The following is a 6,000-nucleotide window of genomic DNA, read 5'->3' as shown; positions in this document are numbered from 1 at the left end:
ACAGTTTTCCGAGTTGCGTCACTGGATCCAGCCCCCTTTTCCACAGGTGACACGGGGCTGGAGGGAGGGAAAGAGGGCTTTACGTTGCGCACAAAGGCAGCCTCCTAGAAGCGCTCTGGGCTGGCGCCGTTTCGCCGAAGGTGCCGGAGGACCCCCACCCTCAGCTCCTTCAGAAAGGACTGGAGCGGAATAGCCCTTTCTCTTCTTCCCCAACCCTTGTCGTTGGAGGAGTCCCTCAGTCCCTCGCTTTGCTGCCTCCCCCCCCCACCCCCAAAGCTTGGAGGTTCCCCGGCAAGGGGGAGGGGAAAAAATTGAAACTTACACTTTCGTGCGTCCCTCCCGGCGTGACGCTGCGCGCTGACGCCACGGGGCTGTAATGGTGGTGTGCCTCGAGATTTTTTTCATCAAACAAGTGTGCCTTTGCCCAAAAAAGGTTGGGAAACACTGCTGTAGACCATGTCTCTGACACCACCCATCTTACTAGGTTGTCCCAGCCAGTCTGGGCAGTTTTCAACACATATATAAAAACATAATAAAACATTTAACATTTTTTTTAAAAAAAACTTTGCTATAAAGGGCTGCCTTCAGTTGTCTTCTAAAGGTTGTATAGTTACCTATCTCCCTTGCTCAGGGGTCAGATAACTCCATACCCTCCAACATTTCTCCCATGAAAATAGGGACATCCTAAGGAAAAGTGGGACTTTCCGGGATCAAATCAGAAACCAGGATGGCTTCTGTAAATCCAGGACTGTCCCTGGAAAATAGGGTCACTTGGAGGGTCTGTTCTCTACCCCTGCCTCAGTACTGAGGCTGGGCTGTGAGCAACAATCTGAAGCGAGCCAGGACCAGGGAGAAGAGTCGGTGGAAGTAGACTGGAAGAAATTTAAAGACTATCTACAGAAATATTGTAAAATGAATGAATGTTAGAATGATGTTGGATAGAAATTAAGTGGTTTCCAGCTGTAATGCTTTAAGGGAATATGAAAAATAGGTTGTTAATAGGGAAAAATCTAATGTTACTATTTTAAGACCAAAGATTAGGATAAACAAAGAGGGCAAGGATTTGCTGAGCCAACAAATTGAACTGGAATACAAAAAAGGGAGGTATGAGGAGGTCCGGGAAACAAGCTAAGGAAAATAAGTAATAGAAAAATGGAGTGGTTTTTAATCATTTTTATTTTTTTATTTTTTATTTTTGTATTGTAATATCTGAAAAAAATCTTAATAAATATCTTATATAAAAAAGGGACCCTGAAGTAGTTGGGAAAGGCAGGAACAGAGAGCAGAACCAGGGAAGCAACAAGGAGGCACAAACAAAGAATAACCAAGGATTTAGGTGCACACCAGTGCTCCGGAGGACCATGGTACTTAAGTAAGGCTCAAGTGCAGGCACCCCCAAACTCGGCCCTCCAGCTGTTTTGGGACTATAAGTCCCATCATCCCTAGCTAATGGGACCAGTGGTCAGGGATGATGGAAATTGTAGTCCCAAAACAGCTGGAGGGCAGAGTTTGGGGATGCCTGCTCAAGTGGGACAGGGTTTTATGCTACTTCAGTGGGTGGGGCTTCAGTGGGTGGAGTCAGCCCTGGACCTGAAGCCCCACAAACTGCAGTTCAGTGTTCTGCCACATGGGGCAGCGAGCACAAAGACCCAGCAGTCCTTGACACCCTAGAAGGGAGAGATTCTGCCAGAGATATTCCTTTCCCCCTGGTGACATTTGGTCACAGACACACAGGGTAGCAGGCCATTACTCAATGTAACTTGTAGGCGTGAACCCCAGCAGGGTGTAGGTTCCAGAGTCATCCATCACACAGGAGAGATGCAGGGGGAGGAGGGGTTGGGGGAAACACTTAGAAGTATTCAAAATTGCTCCTTCAAAGAACCCTCCTCCAAATCTTTGATCTGCACCATGTTTGAAGCGCAGCCAAAAAAAAAATGCAAACAAACCAGGTCACCCAAACTTCACATTAAAATGCAAGGCAAATGGGGAACATTGTGGGGCAGGCAGGGGGAGAGGAAGGGGAAGGACTGCTGCCTGAAACTTCCCCTAACCTCACCCAGTATCAAGCACCCTAGAAATACAATATGATATGATACGGTAATCTTTATTGTCATTGTCCCATACAGAACAACGAAATTGAAAAAATCTACATCAGACATTCAAAAACCAACAAGCCTGCTATCCCAGCTATCCCAGCCTGGTTTAGCCCCCTAAAAACTCTGATACCCCATAATTAAATACAATATACTCCCATAGAGACTACCTTAAAAAGGTAAAGGGACCCCTGACCATTAGGTCCAGTCGTGGCCGACTCTGGGGTTGCGGCGCTCATCTCGCTTTATTGGCTGAGGGAGCCGGTGTACAGCTTCTGGGTCATGTGGCCAGCATGACTAAGCTGCTTCTGGCAAACCAGAGCAGTGCATGGGCCGGAGCGGTACCTATTTATCTACTTGCAAACATTCTTTCAAACTGCTAAGTTGGCAGGAGCAGGGACCGAGCAACGGGAGCTCACCCTGTCACAGGGATTCGAACCACCGACCTTCTGATTGGCAAGTCCTAGGCTCTGTGGTTTAACCCACAGCGCCACCTGCATCCCTAAAGACTACCTTACACTGCGTTTAAAACCAAAATTGCATTTGTTTCTCAGATGGCTAGTCCTAGTCTTTATAGCCCTGTACCTTCTTTCAGAAGGCAGAAGCTGAAAGAGATCATTTCCGGGGTGCGCACTATCCTGCCCTATCTCTGCAGCTTTCTTATGACACCTGGAAGCATAGATTTGATCCAAGATTCCCCACCTTGCTATGTAGCTGTGAAGTAAAAGGGTATTGGAAACCGGAGTCCAGCTATTGCACTGGCCAGTCTTCCTGGAGTTGCTGTCTAGTCAAGGGGGATGGGGAGAGGGAGAGAGAAGAAGGTTCAGCCAAGTTTGATAATAATCATTATTATGTATAAATGATCACCAAAGCTTATCGTACACAGGTGTGCAGCCTGTGGTCCAGTGGCTGCTTTTGCCGCCCTGCCCCCATTTGTGCTGAGCTCCGGTTGCTCGGTCCCTGCTCCTGCCAACCTAGCAGTTCAAAAACACGTCAAAGTGCAAGTAGATAAATAGGTACCACTCCAGCGGGAAGGTAAACGGCATTTCCGTGTGCTGCTCTGGTTCACCAGAAGCAGCTTAGTCATGCTGGCCACATGACCCAGAAGCTGTACGTTGGCTCCCTCGGCCAATAAAGCAAGATGAACGCCACAACCCCAGAGTCGGCCACAACTGGCCCAGTGGTCAGGGGTCCCTTTACCTTTACCTTATATTTATATGCCCTGCTTTTCTCCAGGGAAATCAGGGCAGACATTGTTTCCTCACCCCCTCAGTGTTATCTTCACAACCACCCTTTTTAGGGCAAGTTAGGCTAGGAGGAGGTGACTGACCCAAGGTCACCCATTCAGGTAGGGTGTTCAGAGGCAAAAGAGGGCCTGGGCTCTTGCACCTGTAATAGTTGTGCAGTAGGAAGCGGGGGGCACTGTGGTCTAAACCACTGAGCCTCTTGGGCTTGCCAATCAGAAGGTCGGCGGTTCAAATCCCCACGACAGGGTGAGAGCCCATTGCTCTGCCCCAGCTCCTGCCAACCTAGCACTTCGAAAGCATGCCAGTGCAAGTAGATAAATAGGTACCGCTGTGGCAGGAAGGTAAACTGCGTTTCCGTGCACTCTGGTTTCCATCACGTTGTTCCATTGCACCAGAAGCGGGTTAGTCAAGCTGGTCACCTGACCCGGAAAGCTGTCTGTGGACAAATGCCGGCTCCCTCGGCCTGAAAGTAAGATGAGTGCAGCACCCCATAGTCTTCTTTGACTGGACTTAACCGTCCAGGGGTCCTTTACCTTTTTACCTAGTGGTGCAGTAGCTGTGCCTTGCCCTGCAAGCTAGACCTGCCACCATTCCCTCTTCTGCACTGAAGATGGCTGGAATCCTGACCGCTGTTGCCTCTGGGCACCCTATGCCCCTTGGGCCTCTCCTGACCTGCTTCCAAGTGGCTCTGTGGACCATTTTTAATTCAAGTGGGCTTAAAAAAAACAGAGAAAGCCTTTTAGATGTTTCATTTAATTTGCCAATGTGGCAGAGGGGAGGAACCCTCAAGTCAAATTGCTCCTGCAGGCTTCTATATTTTGCCTTGAACACTCTCTCTAGACCAGGGGTCAGCAAACATTTTCAGCAGGGGGCCAGTCCACTGTCCCTCAGACCTTGTGGGGGGCCGGACTATATTTTTTTTGGGGGGGATGAACAAATTCCTATGCCCCACAAATAACTCAGAAATACTTTTTAAATAAAAGGACTACTACTACTACTACTACTAATAATAATTTATTATTTATACCCCGCCCATCTGGCTGGGCTTCCCCAGCCACTCTGGGCGGCTTCCAACAAAATATTAAAGTAGTGTAATACATCAAACATTAAAAGCTTCCCTAAACAGGGCTGCCTTCTCACTATATAGAGAGAGAAAATAGAAGGCATATGTGGCTTGCGGCCAATGTCATGTGCTTCACAAACCACCAGCGGCTGCTGCTCTGGGTGCAGTATACATGAGAGTGTGTACACAGCCCAGAGGAGGCTGGTCCATTTTGGCAAATGGGAACTCGGTCTGCCCTTGGCCTGCCTCCCCTGCCTGCCCCCTTACTTAATAATAATAATAAAATTTATTTATATCCCGCCCTCCCCAGCCGAAGCCGAGCTCAGTGCTGCTAACAACAATAAAGTAACACAGCATTCTAAAATCAATTCATTCTAAAATCAATTCAAAATCAAATTAATGGCAACCATTGGGCTAGAGTTCTATGAGGGTTACAGAAGGAGAGAGGGGGTCAGACTGTGCCTTGGCCAAAGGCCTTGTGGAACAGCTCTGTCTTGAAGGCCCTGCGGAAAGATGTCAAGTCCCGCAGGGCCCTAGCTCTTGTGACAGAGTGTTCCACCAGATTGGGGCCACAGCCGAAAAAGCCCTGGCTCAGGTCGAGGCCAGTCTAACCTCCCTGTGGCCAGGAACCTCCAAGATGTTTTTGTTTGAAGACCGTAAGGTCCTATGTGGGGCATACCAGTAGAGGCAGTCCCGTAGGTCCTCATAGGCAGAAGGATGGGGACAAGACTAGAATTAATTGGCTCTTCCTGTTATTGGTTCTGGCTCCTGCCTTCTTCCCTATCCACTCACAGGGGCCCCTGCCACCACTGACACAGCCCATTGCTTTTGCTGGGACAGATGCTTGCTTTTGCTGGGACAGATGCTTGCTTTTGCTGGGACAGATGCTTCTCTGGGTACTTCTCTGCTAAACATCTGCATTTGCTTCTTTCCCAGTCAGTTATTATTTTTACAGCAGCACTGTAAGTCTGCCATAATCTCTCCTTATGAGAGAACTGCTACTGTGAAAATAAGTTTCTGGAATGCTCTATCACTCCAGGAAGTGGATGGCATGAAACACTATCCTCTCTCTCTCTCTCTCTCTCTCTCTCTCTCCCTCCCCACATCTCAGTCTTTCTGGCCAAGCTTTTTGTAATCTGTGTTTATAAGTTCCAAATCATGTCGTTTTATGACAGACATGGACCTGGGTTGGGGAGGAAGCCACACAGTGGTATTGTTTCTCCACACAATCCCAAACGCAAACGTGCAGGTGGCAGCTATTTTCCCACCTTTCAACATCCACCTTCTCCCTTCCTTCCTTCCGACTGACAGGATGCCGGGTATATGAGAATGAGGCATGGATGACAGGTTGTGCAGGTGGGCAGAGCGCTGTGGCAGCTCAGGTGGCTGCAGCGGACGGCTGTTGAGGGGGGTCAGCTTTCTGTATCATGAAATATGTGTTCTGTAATTTGTACAGAGGGTGAAAGATGCATCTCCTCGCAGGAATGACAGCCTTTCATTTGCAGCACCCAATTGGAGGTGATGGAGGAGAACTGAACTGCCAGGATGGCAGGAGCTGTCAGGTGCTGGGTCTGGTATGCAACTTCTCCATGTACTG

Source organism: Podarcis liolepis (genome assembly GCF_965112155.1).
Source record: "Podarcis liolepis genome assembly, chromosome: 15".
Classification (NCBI taxonomy): Eukaryota; Metazoa; Chordata; class Lepidosauria; order Squamata; family Lacertidae; genus Podarcis; species Podarcis liolepis.
Note: the sequence above shows the minus strand (reverse complement) of the source record.